The 18,565-nt window shown below is 42.5% G+C and overlaps 1 protein-coding gene across 1 annotated transcript in view; it reads left to right on the top strand.

Moving 5' to 3' along the window:
- TEDC1 (tubulin epsilon and delta complex 1) overlaps positions 1 to 18,565 on the top strand; it is a 74,967-nt gene that overhangs the window by 31,189 nt on the left and 25,213 nt on the right. The gene's annotated exons all lie outside the window — the stretch shown is intronic.

Below are 18,565 nucleotides of genomic sequence, written 5' to 3'. Positions count from 1 at the left end.
AAAGTTTGATAGGACACATATAGCTGTGAAGTTAAACTTAAGTTTATGAAATGGAAAAGCCATGCTACTCCTTTTCTATTGAAGTTGCACATTAACTTGTTTTAAATGTTCTTCCCTTGGATTTCTGACTATAAAACTCTTTTAGTGCTTTTACATACAGGGATTTTACTGGACATTATTATTCTTTTATCATCATAAATGTCCTTGTCAGATTCATAGAGCTGGAAGTTTTCCAAGAGTAATAGTTTTAATTATGTTTTTCCTCTAGTGAGGCATGATCAAAATTCCAAATTTTCCTGCGGTTTGGTTTGGCTGTGGCTAAATATGTGCGGGGCGGTGAGTTGCAGGTCACCTCTGTGTTTCATTCCTGTGCCTCCCAGGGGTGTCAGTGAAGGGGAGGTGATGTTAGTTCAGATGGTGTTTGATTTCCACTTAAAATACATGTGCATGCTCATGTTAGCTCTTGACCTCTATATGCATGTCCTTTCTTTCCCAGGCTGCTGTCATGACTTTGAGCACTTCCTAGCTTGCAGGAGAAATAGCTGGGTGGTCATTTTCTCCACAGAAGCGCCTCAGTCAGTGGTGATGGTTATGGAGCGGTTTGTCTGCAAGGCCATGCTCTAGAGCGTGCAAATGGGGGACAATTCCAGGACGGCAGCGCGCAACACCCTCTGCATTCCTAGGGAATTGTCTCTCTCCTTTAAAACCTCTTGTGTGTATCACTTGGAGTATGCTAGAACATAGTCTAGTGCATCTTGAATGTCTTGTGTTTTGGTACGTTTTCCAAGCTGTATCAGTACTGCTCGTGTTTAAACAGTTCCCCAGTGTGACTGGGGGGCTGCTGTTATCTGCCAGCCTGAAATATCTCAGGGCAGAAAGAATTCTGGTCTCTGGCACTGCAGCTAAAATAGAAGTGTACTGAGGAGAGCAGGCAGAGGGTATGATGAGGGTAGGCAACGCCTGCCCGGAATTCTCCAGGGCAGTCTCAACTATTTGTGCGGAGGCAGTCACGGACCGCTTGCGACTATGAGGACTATGGTTGTGATGTTGGACCAGTTGGGTAGCTTTTCATTGTTGTGAGCATAATCTAATCCCATTCTTGTCTATGAAGCCCATTTACCTTAATTCTGCATTGCAGTGTCACCAGTTCTGATGTTTTACCTTGAGCTCAAAAAATGTGTGTTGCACTTCAGAGACATTAAATTCATTTTCTCATCAAATTGTTACCATAGAGAGATCAATGAACTCTGAAGCAAAGCAGCCTAGTCCTTCAACTTCTTCTGTCTCTTCTTATACTGCTTTATATATGGAATTCAATCTTGCAGGTTTTGTGATTAGCAGAGCTTAAAAGTTGTAGTCAGAACTCGGGTCATTGGTACAATGCTGGCAGTGCTGGAGTGATCATCGAAATTGTAATGAGTGAAGAATGACACCTTTAAATGCCAGTACATCAATTTACTGAGTGTGACAGCAAATAAATAATGCAGCTGTCAGACAGATGGATACAGAGAAATTTGTAGAACTTGGATGTGAATAGCTAATAATTTTATTTCAGAATTTTATGAGAAATGTTGATACTTGTTGATAATTAATGCATTTAAAAAGGAATTTCTTTGGCTTAAGGAACTGAGGTGCTTGCTACCAAGTAAATAAGAACAAACAAATAGTCTATCTGACTTTGTGTACATAATGTATGGTCAATTCGATGCCCATAAAAAATTCAGGTGAGCTTTATCTCTCCAAGCAGCAGGGGTTGGGAGGGATGGGATAGGATGGTATGGGGGTTGCATTGATCTGCTCTCTGGACTGTTCATGTATCGGGGAAGGAAGCCGATGTACAGTATGTGTATTGCTTCCTTCGGTCAGGTGGGACTCCATAATTTCTTATTGAGATGTTCAAGGAGTAAATGATCAAGTTATAAGATAAGTTGATTTGGAACCCTAAATCTCATGGCAGTTTCCATTTAAAATATCTGTCCCAGATGGCTTTTACAGATGGGTGACACAGCAGGTTTATTCTCTGTGAGTAATAGCCCGTGGTTTGAATTCGTGCAGAGCATTAAAGAGCTTCTGTTCTCTTCAGAACAAGTACATGCAGACTGGGAGCATTAGGAACTGATAGGCTTTGAATTTTCAAAAATGTTGAACATGCATTTACCTAGTTACTTTGCATGAAATTTGAGTCTTCAGTTTGTGTCACGTGCATGCACGTTTGGGCTTGTGCACTTCTTGCATAAAGTCCTCCTGATCTGCTGAAGTATTTTATTTGCATAGGCATGTTAAACTGTAAGATCAGCCAGTATTTTCAGTGCACAAACACCGCGTGAGAGTTTTTGGACCATTTCCGTCCGAGTTACAGCACCATCTCCTGGAACATACGTGAAGACAGAGCAGCAGAAGTGAAGTCTGTTATCTAATACAAGTTATTCAGGTGCTTACTGAATAATTGCTATGGTATTGCATTATCTCCAGGAATGGATCCTGAGTTGCTGACCATCTTGGATGAGAACGGAATAACTATGGCAGGATAGTTCCAGCTACCGTGTGCCAGACTATATTTGATGTCTTTGTGCTGGTTGTTTAGGACTTCATGGAATGTTCCTGGTGGTGACAGACACTGCAGGCAGGCGCTAAATGAAAATAAACACTTAAATCCCTGCTGCTAATCTTGACGCTGTGTCACATTACTGATTTGACACAGACCTGTGCTAGTATGTAGTATTTCTGTCATCAACCCTGTTACAGACTTGTATGGCAGGGGTGAAGGATCTGTAGCCTTATTTGAATTTCAAAGAGCCTGCTAGGGGTCGGTCTGATATTTCATGATGTCCTTCCATCTGTTCTACAAGAAGCAGTTGAACCAACATATTTCTCAGAGCGTAAATACCTATGAAAAAAAAGTCACGTTCATGCTGTAGTCTGTGATGCTGCTGTGTAGAAGATTAATTCAGGAAGCCAAGGCTTGTACTGCATGCAAATTCCAGAAAAAAATTTGTTCTTTTCTGAAAAAATGACCTTGAGCTTCAAGGACAAGCTGCTTTCATTGGTATAAATTGTCGTAGATTCATTATCTTCTGTGGTGCTCAGGCAACTAATTCTGTTTGATCTGGCCCTCAGCTTTTTTTAAGTTCATTACTTCATTCCCTTGGTAAAAGCCATAGTTCTGTCATTTCTGTCATGGAACAGAATCAGTACTTCATGTTGTAACTACAGTTCTAATTAAGGACAGCTTTGCCTATTAGTCATTGTGTTTCAGTTTCTTGAAAGGAAAAAATACTTAAAATTTCTCAAGTGGACCCTGCATAAAATATAGTACAGCGTAAGGTTCAAGAGTAGTTGTATCAGGGCTTGGGAGTATTTGTGAAAATGGGGGTGTTTTTTGTTGGTTGTTTTTTGTTTTTTTTTCTGTGCATGTTCTGTTGGAAATCCCTTCTTGGCCAGTCATGACTCCACAGAAATCTTCATGTAGATTCATTTTACTAGGTGTTATGCCAGGTTCTGTGTGAGCTTTTCGTAGGAAGATTGTAGCACGAACCAATTTTCAAGGTGGAGAGAGACCGTATTGCTGTGAATGAGATCGGAAAGGTGGAGAACAATCTTCCCCGAAGGAATACAAAGGTCTGTGACACAGTTCTGGGAGCTGTAGGGCAGAAGAGACAACCAAGCCCCAAAGGATCTAAACACAACGAGATTTTAGACTTACGCTACACACTGCCACAATAAACTTAGTTTGAATCAGTAGTCCTGACCATTTACTGTTGTCCTGACCATTTACTAAATGTTACAAAGTGTCATGACTGTTTACTAAATCTGCTTACAGGGCTTCAGATGACTAGAATCTTTGGATTCTGGCGTTGTTGAATTTTCAGAATAACAAGTAAGCTGACAGATTCTGTAGCAGGAACAATTTTTTTCTTTTCCTTTTACAGAACTTTAAGGTACAGGTTTTTCTAACCCAATGAATCAAAATTTTATCTGTTTTCATCAATGATTGTTGCTGGGTTTATCTTAAATAAGTTCTTTAATGATGAAAGGAGAAGAAGTTCTAGAACTTCTGACCTTTAATAAATTTCAGGGTTCATCAATGGATTGTATGTTAGACCCATGGACACACATGTTTTGAAAAGGTCAGTTATGACAAGGTTTTTGAATTTGCATAATTATGCTCGCCACAGCACTTTGAATAAAAATAGCAAATGCTTTGCCCTTTTAAATTATTCAGATTTTCCTTTCTTCCTGTCTTCACTAAACCATTCTAACATTCTCCGTTGAATAACGCAGGGAACATGGACTTACTATGTTAGGAGCTGCAGACTGGGAGCAGAAGTAGGGATAGGATGTGTTCTGGATAGGAATAGGAGGAAAGGGATAGGATGCGCAGTGAAGAGTCTCTTTGCGCTGGCTCTTGTTCAGTGAAGTCAGGAGCTGGACAAGATGCCCGGACAAGAGGCCTGCATGAGGGCATGGGGGAGGCAAGGTGGCTCTAATGTGAAAGAATTCAGACTGGTTGAAAAGAGACAGAGTGAGGTGCTGAATAGAGGCTGCAGCAGGAGGGGCTGAATATGGACAAGAAGGTCAAGACTGGAGATGAGAGTTAGGACAGGGAGCTGTGAATGGGGAATATGGATCTGTGTAAAGACTTGAATCACTGTTCTGGCTCCTTGCAGCATTCTGAGAAATTTCCTGCTTGCAGGAAAATATCATCCCCCTCCAGTGATGGTCGAAGTGGACACCAGTAGTCCAGTGGACAACTTACTACGGCTGCTAGTTAGTCTATTGTCCCAAGAGTCTGAAGTATCTCTAGAGGTTATGATCCTGCAGGTACACAGCAGGTATCTCTGATGTTGCAGAGGAATTTTCAAAAGTATCTGTTTGAAAACACCAAAGATGAGGTAGTCTGAATTGGAGTACAATGTTGCATTGTAATGTATGTTTAGTAGGATATTTTATCCCAGAACTATTTTGTCATTCAGAGAGCTGAGTTCCTTGTTTCTGAGTCAGAGCTGTAGTGAAGAAAGCAGTTAATGAAGGAGAAGAAGTAGTAGTAAGAGTGGGAGAATTGTTGGAAGAGGGAAGAAGCCTTAATAGCTGAGGCGGTAGTGCTTTGTCTTGGAGAGCTGCCAGACTTCTGTGCCTTTGGGTTCTCAAGTTCTCCATGGCAAGTTACTTAAACTGGACTTCCCATGGTGGGCTGCCGGTGGGACGTTCACATTTTTTCTGTGCCCAATCTGATGCGCAGAGATCCGATTTCCGGAAATGCCAAGTGTTCCTAGCTGCTGCTGAACTTGGTGGGACCTCTCCTTGGAGCCCCTCCACAGTTTCAGCAGTGCAGGCAGCATCATCTAGTAATGTCAGATTTAACCCCAGACAGTGTGGTAGGCCCTTGCAGCACACTGCCCTGCTGAAGCATTAGTCTGGATTCTAGAGCCAGTAGAGCGGGGTGTGTTAATGCAGCCCGGGCCAGGCACCTGGGTTCTTCCTCTAGAGATAATCAGCCGAGGCGGTGTGCCATGGCTGCGTTGGCTCAGGAACTAATGCAATGAAAACTACCTAAAGCATCTCTGCAAGTTGTTGTGTTGTGCTGGGTAGGTGTATCCATGAAGTGCTTTGTAGTAATTTTTAAATTCTGTGAAAATCGGGTCTCGGAAGTCTCAGTGAAGGCATCCAAAAGAAATGGAAGCGTTTTACTTTCATCTCTTTGCTTTCATTTCTTATTTGTAAAACGACAATAATACTATCATCTTATCTCACATGGGTCATTAGGAAAGATAACTTGTTTATGTGGAAGATAAAAATTCTGTCTTCAGAATGGGATTTGAATGATGTATGGCAAGTAAGTCCACAACTTCCCTCTGAAGAATAGACAGAATAATAACACAATTAAAGCAAAAGGAATAGCTTGTGGAATGAGCACCAGCCATTCTGTGCCATTGGTGAGACAGATTATGAAGGGAAATACTTTGGTCACGTAATTCTAGACCTTATACACATTGGGATGGTGAAAATAGTGTTGTTTAGGCAGCTTGAAATCTGGCACTTTTTAAATTTGAATGCTTCAGTTTCCAGCCTTAGCAGTTATCTTGCTGGATTGTGCATTAAAAGTGTAGAACATGCTTACTGCCATGTGCTCTGAACAACACTGTCAGTTAAAGCCAAGGCTTTTTTTTCCCCTGTTGAATTAGTGTTTTGTGTTGTTCCAGCCACAGTTACTTTAGACATTTTACATGCGTGGTAGTCAGGTTGGTGAGAGCTAACATGGGAGCTGACATATTAATATTGCAAAGGAGAGCAGATCTGATAACGTATTGAATTATATATGGGGCTCCAGCACCTAAATGCAGGAGGCCTGGAGGCTCACACAAGAAGGCTCAAGGGAGCTGAATGATCCAGAGTACTCAATTTTTTTGATGGTGGTTGTTGAAATGAGAAAGAGTGGAGGCTGTAAGGATGGATTTAATATGAAGGTCACCTGCAGGCTCCAATGAAATATAGCCTCTGTGCTGCTGTGTGGTGAGCAGGGTCAGGAGCGTGTCAGTGATACTCGACTGGTCTGAGCTGGCTTTCCAGCCCTGTCTGAGAGTCCTGCCCTGTCCTAGATTACTGCTTTCCCCTTGGTGCCCTGATATCAGTAAGCTGACGATGGAGCAGGAACTGGCTTTAAACCCCCATGGGTTATGTTGGCTGAAAGTTTTCGTTTTTTCTCTCTGCATATCTCTAGTTTGATCGTTTGTTGGTGTAATGTCAGGAGCAGAGTGTCCGCCGCGATGCTGTGCACAGTGAAATCTGCTGCACGGGGTTGGGCAGAGTTTCAGAGCCTGCGGGGAGGATGAGCTGTATTGGGAAACCCATGTTTTCCTTGTGCATGAGGATGTTCAGCACAGTACATTAAAGCATTTTGGTCCTCTTAGTGGTACTGCCTAGATCACCTTTGAAATCCAGGATGTTTACTACTTATTGTTGTTTTTCTGGGAGAAGGCTCTGTTGGTTTGAAGCTTGGTACCTTGAAGGTTGTTGAAATTGGAAAAAGCTGTTGTATGTCGTTTCTTCCGGCTATGTACATGGGAACCCCTCCTCACAATTACTGGAGCAGCAGTGGATACTCCTTACAAATGGGGTGATTTGGTGGTTGTTACGTATTTCCTGTAGAGTAGGAGAATGGCTACTGAGAAAACAATTTAAAAATGAAATCAAAAACCTCTGCGTGACTCAGGTATCATTGTTCCTTCTTGCATTTCATTGCAAGGAAAGAATAAGCTCTAAGAAAGCAAAGAAGCTGTCAGTGACAGCATGTGCTGCCCACCCTGTGCTACGTGGCAGGAACAAAGAATTTTACTCCTGCCTTTTTTTTTAATGATTCACTCTACAGAAGGAGGGAGTAGGCTGCCATATCATTTTCCTTCTGAAATACCGTAGGCAATTGGTTTTCAGTTCATTTGCTGACATTTATCACATAAAACATGGTTTGCTATAGTAGTTATTAAAACCCATTGGAAACAATGGATCAGGTACTCATTTGCAATAATGAGGCAGAGCAGATGCAACCCTTGTCATCCGTGTAAAATCAGGAAGAATTACAGAGGTCAAATGCCTTCAAAGCTGCTTTTAGACCGAGTCTACTTGTAGCAGAGGTCCTGATCTTTCTTAAGAAAGTGAAAGGCTCTGGCCAGCTGGGCCCTGTAGTAGCAAGAGCAATCAAATTGTGCATGATAACGTATATTGATAGTTCTGAGGCAGATTTAAGACAATTTTAGAAGGGATGGCTTTGAAAAAAAAGTTAAATATAAATGACTTGCCTTTGGATGCTTTGTGTGGTTGGGGCAGACAGTGGACCAGTTGTTTTGGGTAAGGAATTCCTCTCCTAACTTCCCTGGTTGTCCCCATTGTGTTGCTGTGAGAAGTTGTACTCCCCTCCAGAAGCAGTGGAGCTTGGACAGGGAGATGGACAGGGACTATCCAGAGCCGGGAAGCAGCTGCAGGTCAGGGTGGAAGTTTGGGGTTGATGACAGGAAAGGGGTGAATGGGTACCCGTGGAAGAGTTAATTTGGGGAGGTTGGAGAGGCTAGAAACATATGGAGTGACTCTTCGTCATGCTGTAGAAAGAAAGAAAGAAGCCTCTGCAGAAGCTAAACTGCTTTAAATCTCAAAGAATGAATACGATCAAAACAATCTCTTCTGTTTCTCCTTCTCTGCAACTGTGCTGTCAGATGGTTTTCTACTCATCTGGTGCCTGCTGTTAGCGACTGGTTCCGTCCTGCCTGCTCTGGGACGGGCACTTTCCACCTCTGCACTCCCCTCAGATCTTGCTGGTGGTTCCCTTTCAAAGCAGCGTGGAGTGTCCCATCCCGGAAGGAGGCAGAGACGTGTAATTAAAGAGCTCCGAGAAAGGCAGATAGGGACAGAGAATGTGCCTGTGTTTATGTATCACTACAGAAAAATCCTTATAGCCAAGGAGGTTAGAGGTGGGCTGGAGAAGTGTGTGATAACGTGAACGGAAAATGGTTTGGGCTACTGAACTCAAATTGGTGTCTGGTTGTTAGTGGAGTCCCTCTGGGATCAGCTTTTAGGCCAGTACTGTTTAACATCATACTCATGGCTTGAGTGATGGAATGGAGCACATCACCAGCAAATGTGTGGACGCTACCAAACTGGGCATAGTAGTGAATGCACCGGAGGGAGCATCCCCCGTTCAGGGGGACCAAGGTGGGCTGGAGAAAGGAGCTGAGAGGAGACCCAGGAAGCTCAGTAAAGGCTTGTGCAAAGGCCTGCGTCTGGGCTGGAATAACCCCGTGCAATGGTACAGGCTGGGAGCTGACTGCTGAGTAAGCAGCTTTGCAAAAGAACGCAGACTGACTCGTGGGGGTCCACAGGGACAACAAGTTGCCCAGGAGCCAGTGGTGCATCCCAGCAGCAAGGGCTGACCGTGTCCCCACTGTGAGAGCGGGAGTGCAGCTGGCGGTGTGAAGGGACAGATCCTGTCCCGTGGGACTCGGTGCTAGGCATCCCGTTTGGGCTTCCCAGCATGAGGGCAGTGGCATGCATGAGCAAGCCCAGTAAGGCTGCTGAGGTGGCCAGGGCTGGAGCACGGGCCAGGCTCTTGTCAGAGGTGCACTGGGACAGGAGAAGGGGCAACAAAGACAAGTTAGAACAGGAGAAATTCTGGCCAGATATAAGGGGAAAAAATTGCCACGAGAGTGGTCAAACTGTGGAACCAGATCCTGGAGAAGGGATGACATCTGCATTGCTGATACTCAGTATTTGCTGGACAAAGCCCGGAGTACCTTGCTTTCGGCAGGAGGTTGGATGAGAGACCTCCAGAGGTCCCTTCCCACCTGCGTGGTTCTGCTTGGCAGCTGGCAGTGTTAGCACAAGACCAGCTTCTTCAGTTGACAACGCACTAGCTTGTCACCAAGCTGTGAATCATTTAGTTGTTGAACTCTGTACCTGCTTTCACTTTCCCAGTGTCCCTTCTTGGGAAGGATGCTTTATTTTTTTTTTATTATTCTAGACAGTTTTAGTGCTAAAATATTTCTTTAGATATTTTTTGAGCAAGGTGGCCTTCGGCTGCAGTTAGTGTCCCATTGGAAGAACCGGCAGCATTATATGGCCACACTAAAGCAAATCATTCTACCTCGTGGCGTTATTACCTTGATGTGAAAATTTCCCTGGGCTGCGATTTGTTGCCAATATTGCTTTTCAGCTAAACTTATCCATACAAAAAAAAAAAGGAGTTAATAGAGCTGCAGTTCTGCAGTTGCCATCACCATTTTTTTGGGATGAATTATTGCTTAGTACATTTTATTGACCAAGCATATAGAGTTCTTGGTCCTTGAAAAACGATGCAGTGGTTCATCACGGACTCCATAAATTGCTGGACTATGTAACAGCAATATCTTAGTCTCCTACACCATAAGAAAGGAAGGTACCTCTGAAATGCAGTGGATACGTACTGCATTGAAGTAGGAATTGCAGTATGTGACCTGACTGATACGAACACTTGCTTGTGATTACCAGTGACAGAAAAACTGATAGGATGATACCAAGTTTCACTGCTGCTTTTGTACTTTTGCTTGTTTTATACCGTACTTAACATAATTTGAATGCTGTGACAGTGACAATGACAGTAACAGGCTATAATATAATTCCATCTGAGACAATGCAGCTGGAATTAATGAGCTGGAGAGATAAGGCTGAGGTGCTTTGTCATCAGTTGACATTGGATAATGTTTTTTTCATGGAAGTGTTAACAAACCCAGTGGTGGGAGCAAGCTGCCCCAGCTCAGGCGATGCTTTAGGCCAGCATGGGGAGGGCAGGCAGGCTCTGTCATCCCAGACAGTGCTATGGAAATGGTTGTACTGGCGTCGTATCTGGTGTCTGACAACTGAATGATGACATTCCCATTTATCAGCTGGGTCAGCTGAGTCTGATATGCAGGGACATGTGTGGTATGAGAGGTGCGTCTTGTCTCCACATTCATATCAAAATACCCTGGTCGTGCTGCCTCTTAGCCTTCTTCGGTAGGAGACCTCAGAGTGAGAGTTGCTTACGTGCTGCCGTTCTTTGGTGATGGAATCTGAAAGGGTCTCATTGGTCCAGCCTAGTGGATCTTAACTGGAGTATTCGGCCCTGAAGGAAGAAATTAAATCTCAGGAGAAAAACATTAAGGTGAGGAGCCTGAAGACTCGTAACCCATTTCTTGAGTTGTGCCTTGAAGCTAACAGTAGCCACTAGAGAGCATCTTTGCTTGCGGAGTCTTTACTGTTGTGGTTTTCATCCAAGAGAGAGATCAGTTGTCAGCTTCTAATAGAAAAGAGACTTCAGGCTTGTCACTCTTCTCTTGTGCCAAAATACGGCTATTGGTGGAGGCTAATCCTGAAGAGCCCCAGAGCTATGATGATCTTGGGATCCCTCGCTGGGAACTCTGTTGTCCTGCATCCACTGTTGCATCAAAAAGACACTTAAACCATCCAGAAAGTCAAGCAAAACAGGACCACTGCATTCTCCAGCCTCATGCTAGTTAAAGAAGCAAACTACAGTTAAATTGATATATTGCAATGGCTTTGGTCACAACTGGACTGCTGCTGGAAAGCAGAACTGAACTCTGCTTTTTGGAGGTGAGAATGCAGCTCACATTGGGAGGAGACTGGTAGAGCTTTTTTTGTAGCCTGGTAAAATTAAACTTTGTGTGCAATTGACTCATAATGTTAACTGAGCTCTACTGGCAGGTATTTTTTGTTTTTTAAATAGCCAGGGTAATAGAGTAATGAAATAAGCTGTTACTCATGCTTTGCAAGTGGTTTTGGATTTGTGGTTCTTTTTAAATATATTTGTCGCTTAATTTAGAGGACTGTGTTAAGAGACTAGCAAGAGAAATGAGTTGACATAAGGGAGACTGTAGCAGACTTTAAATTAGTACTTTCTCTAGTTGATAATGCATATTTCAAAATGTGTGAAAATACCTGCATGCATCATAGGCTATGATGGCTTCTCAAAAAGAGCTAGGCTGCGAGAAACTGCATTCATATCAAGCCGGAAAGCTTAGACTAATCCGCATATCAGATAACTTTTTAAATTAATTAACTGACACGAACATCTGTGGTAGTTCTGTGTGCTGTTGGGTCTCCAATGACGGGAGCCATTCTTCTGTATGCTTCCTTTTCTGTCTTTGGGTGAGAGCTAAATTTCATTGAACATTTCTATTTGTTAGTGCTTGGAGGTTGGGTTTCTGTTGCTGTGGGTGCTGTACGAGCCAGTCCTAGTCGTGATGTACATCTGATGGTGCCCTGGGAGCGCGGGTGAAGCTGTGCAGCTCCGTCCCTGACGAGTCGGCCCTTGAAGCAGAACTGGGCAAGCTCTGCATGTCACTGCTCATCCCATCCTTACAGGCCATAGGCAAAGAAGGTGGCAGGGAACTGGCAAGCACCTGTGGGAAGACACCTCATTTGAGCCTCCGAGCCCCTGTTCTTGCCGGGAGCAGACAGGGAAGGAAAAAGAGATGTGGGAGCCTGACGTGGCCTTTGGGACTGGCAGCCTGTGGTGTACTCAGCTGAGAACAGATGAACCCCTGCGGAAAAGCCCCCGCAGGAGTTTAATACATCACTTGTGCACAACTTGTGCTGCTTAGCCCTTTCTTTTGAAGAGAAGGTGCTAAAGCTCAAGGGAAGGAGAAAAGCCAGTCCCTTGGCTTAGTAGATGTTTGCAGTACAGGGTGTTGGTTGTTTTTTGGTTGCTTTTTTTTTTTTAAAAAAAGGTGTTTCTTTGGCGTTGTATAAGGATAGTGTTTTTGTCTGTTCACTGCCAAATGCAGGATAAGGATGTCAAGGAAGGACGTAGTAGGTGGATATAATAAGCTGGTGGCAAGGATGGATGGGATAATAAAGGGGGGAGGGTAAAACCTGAAGGGTTAGTTCCCCTGCTGAAGTTAGTAGTCATAACAAACGCACACACAAAGGAAAGGAAATGCTTCTCCTATGACTAGCACTGCTTCATGGTGTGGTAACATCCAGTGTGGAAACATGCAGAAGCCAGGATTATTGGAACTGTTCAGAAGTGTAGCATCAATTCTGAATTCAGATGAGTTTAAAAAGCAAATTAGAAATGGCTCATTCCTGTTGATTTCTACATGCGTTTTTGTGGTCTGTTAAAAATATAGGAAAATTGTCACGTATATGGGGGGGAGGGAGGAGAGAAAAGAACCCTGAGTATGGGTAATGCTTTGTTCTGTGTACAGAAACAGTCTGAATAAAAGCGGATGAATAATGGCCTTTTTTTGACATCAGCTACATGGGGGTTCTGGTTGGCAGTACAGTATAAACAGCTGTCAGGCAGTACTGTGATACAATTTGGTGCTTTCCTTTGAAATCCTCTGGCTGAGGTTTCTCTAAAGTAAATCGTGATTTTTGGTACCCGCTGGATGTGCTTTAACTGAGCATACATTCAGCTAAAGGTACATAGGACTGCCTGAAAATTTGACTCTTCAGGTATGCCAAGGTAGGCACCCAAAATCAGTGGTACCTTTGGGGAAGATGATGTGTACCTTTTCCATTCTTATACATCTTGATCTTGGCTATTAGAGTACAAAACTCACACTTCGGTCATCTTTTTCCTGATCTTTTTTTTCCTGTTTTAATATGTGCCATTTCCACAGGGAAGAATGCCGAGTGGTCCGTTCATTGACCTGTTCCTCTGCAAATGGATGTCGTTGTTAGTACATCCTAGTTCATTGACTATCAATGTGAAAGCTGTAATACAATTTTTATGTGCCAAATGCCTTAATTTGATTGCTTGAAATTCCGTTTTCTTTCAGTTTCATTTTAAACAGCTGTTTTCTAAATCCCTCCACAAATAGCAATTATGTTTTATAATGATGATCTTTGTCACTGAGGTTTTTAACTAGTGGTTTGATTCCCTGCTCTCAGCAATGTAAACCTGAGAGGTAGCTCAACTGAAGTTTGAGCTGCAGTGGTGTAAAACTGGTGTCGGGGAGTGCAAAAGTCACATACTTTGTTTTCAGTGTTGGAGGTTTTGCACACATCCCAGCATCTGAAATTACACTCCTCCACCCAGAGCTACTGTGTTTTGTATTTTATGTGTTTTGACTTCTGCAAAAGATCCAAGTCCTGTTTTTCCCTTACAGTCTGCACCACAAATAAATAATACCCTTACAATTCCAAAAGAGATATGATGCTCAGCAGGCACAGAAATACCTGCTTCCAGGTACCACAGGGCCGCAGAGGGCCTTTCCCCATCCCTGTTAGTGTTTCAGTCAAGGTCCCTATGGGGTCCGTAGCTGGCAGTGGGAGAAGTTCTTATCCACTTTTGTCACCCAGAAGCCTTTCTGATCCACCTGCCTTGTGATGGTTGGGCTGCAGTGTTTCTCCTGCTCTGTCTCAACCCTCAGTGATATTTCACAGGCCGAGAAATTGAGTAGAGCTGCATTTGCCTTGTGGCTAGAGGCTGCTTATTGGTCTGCTGGTTTTTGCTATTCAGCTGCTTGTATTTCACACTACACCAGTGTGACTTTCTATTTTTCAGGCCTATTTATTTTTTCTTCAGCCTTCAAGGGATATATGGGAATGTCTTAAACCAGCTTTGCTTCTGAAGAAATCACAGTGTGGACCTGAATCTTGGAGCACTGAGTGTGTCCACCCACAATGTTGGGTTTTTGTCCCAGCCTGAGGTGTTTATGATATCAAGATTTTTTCTGCTTTTTTGTGGAGGGGTCCCAAAACTTAGCCCTGCTAATGTGCAGTTTGGCCTTTAAACCAAACATCATCCACCTAATAGCCTGCCTTCTGAGAGTCTCTCATTTGTCAAGGTTTGCTTGCTTGGCTTTTTTGGTAGGGGAGTTTTGTGTTGGTAGCAGAGATGGAGCTGTGTTGTAATTTGTTTCTTTTACCTGGTGCTTGGTTACATCTATAAAGCCTTAATCCCAGTGATAATATACTTCTGGTGATGTAAATTGTGTAACTTTTTTTCGTTTACCCCTTTCTTTGCGTTTTTTGTAAGGGATTTCTCTGCTTTTCTTCTCTCCTGCCATTCTCAGATATTCAGAACTAATATTCAGATTGCCAGAATTCAAACTGAATAAAACCATTTCCTATTAAACAAATAAAAGTATGAAATAGTCTCTTGATACTTTCCCGATATAAGCTTTCATACTAAGCCAGCCCTGTCCAACCCTGTCTCAAGCCTTGAGCCATACTTGATGTTGGCATTTGGAGTGAGGTTTGCAGTGATCTGGGGTCCAGTGCAAGTTTTCTGTCTACAGTCATACGTGAATGGGTGATGAATCAACAGTATTTTGACCATTTTTTGTCTGTCTAACAATAGGATGATTTTCTGAATATTTAGGCAGAGCAATTTTTGATTAAAAAATACTTTTGCTGGTGGTATGGTAACTGAATTATGATCTGTGGGCATCAGAGATTGAATGCGGGGAGCCCTCTGGAACTAAGACTATGAAAAGGATGCATTATGCTGCAAATTTTTAAGTATTGATTTCTGTAACAGTCTACAGGCAGCAATGAATTTAGCAATATGCTAGTAAATAATATGGAAAAGATTAATATCTCAACAGAAAAAGTAATTACAAATATGCTCAAATAACGATTTTGGTGTGAGTTAGATTTGTGGATACCAAAGAGGACTCAACTTTGGTCTCTGAGTATCCAAAACCACCTAGATGATGTCACCTAGGACTTGTGCAGCTGAAGTTCCCAAGTTTGCTGAGGTCCCTTGGATGCGAGATGTTTGGCATTGGAGATCAGAGCCATGTGCAGAGGAAGCAAGGCTTGTTCTTTACAGAGTTTGCGTTCTTCTGCGTCAGTGTGAGGGTTCCTGGCAGCCTGGTCTGAGGCAGCTCAGTTAAGCACAGTTTAGCCTCTGTAGCAAAACTGTTGCTTGCAAGTCATTTGCGCCAGTGATGGTTTCTTTACAATGGTTTAGAGAAGTTGTTACTGCGAAGTGTTTGCTCCCAGCATTCATTATGGAATTACTTCTCTGCAGAGATTAGTGATTTGAGTTTGTCATTACTTTTTTTCTCTCAATGTAAGTATTTTAGAGCAATAACTTCCTCCAGAAGAATGAAGGAGATGGATTTCATTGTCTTAATTTTGTGTGGGGGGGAAAGACAGTTTTCAAACGTTCTTCCTAAGCATCACTTAGATATCCACGTGAGGCATATTTTTGACTTGCTGCTTCACTTTGTTCATGAGACAAAATTAATGCTCTTCTGCAGATGTTACTCTTTAAATTTCATTAGGAGGCATGACAACATCTGGGTCTTTAGGTCAAAAAAAATGAGCAGGCAGCTGTAGTTGCAGCTTATGAATTTGTCTTATGTTTTGAGAGATTTATGCAGCAGCAGAAGTGGAAGTGCTCATTGCATATAAAGGCATCTCTATGAACTGTTGTTGGTACTAAATGAAGAAGAAAAGGTACTGTATTTGGGGAAGATGCAGAGATACAAGTTGGGCTTTGGTTTCCACAATTGCAAATACAGCTGAAATACCAGCTGTGGTGTGACTGTGAGTGACCTAGGAAAGCGGATGCCATTCACCGCAAAGTCACAAAACACATAGTTTAGTTGAAGAAGAATAAAAGCCCATGAGAAACTTGAGTAAAGGATGAGATTGGAGGAAAGAAGCTGCCTGATACGGATAGCTGTTAATTTGCTGAGTGCAGGTATGTCTGAGCGAAAGCCGTTCACTGCGGGGTCACGTGGAGACTCCTTGTGACCAAATTCATGGCATGCAGGCATACCATCCCTTGTCCTGTCCCCGCCTGGAAGGTTTATTTGTTTTTGTGGTTTTTACTAAGGTATCTCAAGGATATTTGTATTCGTTTTTATTGTGTTCTGCTTAATTTTCCGTGCTGCAGTAACGTCAGTCTTGCATGGAAGAGGATATTGGCATCCAGAAACAGTGCCTTCAGTCCCTCAGGGCAGAAACTCAAATGTTGGCTACTGCAGGCTGCCTAAGGCTGTCATAGTGTGCTCCAGCTAGGCTGAAAACTGTCCTCCTAGGATGAGCGGTGTAGTCATCCCGTTAGTGATTTATGGCTGAAACAATCTAGCAGACAGTTGCTGGCCTGATATTTCTGAGGGTGGTAATACCTTAGTGAAAGGTGAGAACGCCATAAGTAGATGAGTCAGATGAACGTTTTCAAATGAGCTGTTCAAGTTTTGCATAACTAATGGAGCAGGTTTTTTTGGTTTTTGTTTTTTGTGTTTTTTTTAAAAAAAACTACACACACCTCCCCAGCCCCCTGCCCCGGATGCAAAAGATCCTGAAAGGCTTGGGATTAGGAGACTACTCAGAAACCTTTGATTGTTGTTAAGGTCAGTAACTCCAAGAGATCATTTATAGGTTTGGTAAAGTTTCAGAACCATATCTTTTCGGTTGTGGTGTGAAAGCAAGTGGCATATGGGCTTTTTTAATATTCAGGAGCTCCTCTGGTGAGACTTAAACTAAAGATGATGACTAGGTTTTTACTAAGTTGTTTTTTTTTTTTTTTTGAGGCTTAAAATGAAAAGCTCCCCATTCCAACCTTCAGCCCTCTTGAGCTGTCACAAGACGTGTTCATACTGCAATCGCACGCCGCTCATGAACATTACAAAGCTACTTTAAAGTCAAGTAACTTAGCTGTTGCCTGAATATTTAATCAACTTTTTGGCTGGGTTTTATTGCCAGCATCAGATCCCGTAATGTAAGCCTTTTGTGCTGTAGATATACCTATGAAAAAACGGAGGAAAGAAAAAAGGAGACAGAAACCCATTCTTCCACCTTTCATATATCAGCTGAGCTTGAAACTAGCAGAGTCATTAAGTGTAATGCCAAGTGTCAGTTGTGCGAACAAATGTGAAATAATTGTGCTTTGGATCCAGCAGTGTTTTAGAGCAAACTGCTCATAATTTCCCACAGTTACTCTTGCCAAGTGTGTTCCTTTCTTAGATTTCTTTATCTTCAAGTTACATCTGCAGAATAAAATTGCAAAGTCAACTCATGCTTTGCAGTTACTTAGATTTTATGTTATGTAATAAGTAACTAAACCAAACAAAGGTAGCAGAAGGTAGTTGTCTGTATTAGGTGGGTTAAACTGGTGCTGATCTGGTCCTTATTCTCTTTGAGACCATATACTGTTTATGTGTCATCTTAAAATTTGCCTTTGGCATCAGATTAGTGTTAAAATTGTTAATTTCAAATATATGGCCAGTACTGAAATTGTTAAAGCTCGTAAGCTCTGATTTATGCCTAATTTGTTCATCTGTCATTCTTTCCAAGAACTTTTGTTTTACTGATGCATAAATATTTAATCTTGGAATGTCTCTTTCTCCATATACGTGTGTGCATACATGTGTCTTATGTATATATTTATGAAAAAATTATTATTCATATAGCTAGAACATTACCTGAGGGGCACTTGCAGGAGAGAGGTTAAGGGAGGGATTCTTCATGCAGCAGATCAGACAATTTATAAAATACATAACATTTTTAGAGGGAGTTCTTCCATACTATTTTGGAGCATCAGAGATTGTCTCAGCTGGAGTGACCTGAATAAGGGATGAAGGGTTTTGGGGGAGGAGGCAGAGAGGACTGGAGATACTGGAGTTCTGAGCTTTCTATGGGTATGGGAGCACCATGGGAAGGAGATGCTTTGGACTGGTGAAGGTACCAGTATGTCGCAGTTAGGGTCGTTACTACTGAATATGAGGAGACCCAGTCAAAGACCAAGCGTGTAAGTTTTAGCTGAGAGAAGGCTGTACGTGGCCTGGAAGGGAAGAAGGTGTTTAGGCCTTACAGCCTTGATAGATATGAGTGAATGGGTAGATGAAAAAACTACTCTTGGAGAAATATAGCTTATTCTGGGAGTCAAGAAGCGTAGATTTGAAGATGGGCATGCATCTAGGCCTTAATATATCAGAATTATGGCTCTTTGATCCTTCAAAACAGTATGGAAACTCACATTTATGTATATAAAAGGCTTTGTTTGTACATTCGGGGTCAGAAATAAATCAGTGATGCTGGGAAAATTGTTTCACATCACGTTTCTGCAGTTGGTTTTATA

Source organism: Opisthocomus hoazin, chromosome 6, assembly GCF_030867145.1.
Source record: "Opisthocomus hoazin isolate bOpiHoa1 chromosome 6, bOpiHoa1.hap1, whole genome shotgun sequence".
NCBI classification, from domain to species: domain Eukaryota; kingdom Metazoa; phylum Chordata; class Aves; order Opisthocomiformes; family Opisthocomidae; genus Opisthocomus; species Opisthocomus hoazin.
Note: the sequence above shows the minus strand (reverse complement) of the source record. Positions and strands in the feature narration are given on the sequence as shown.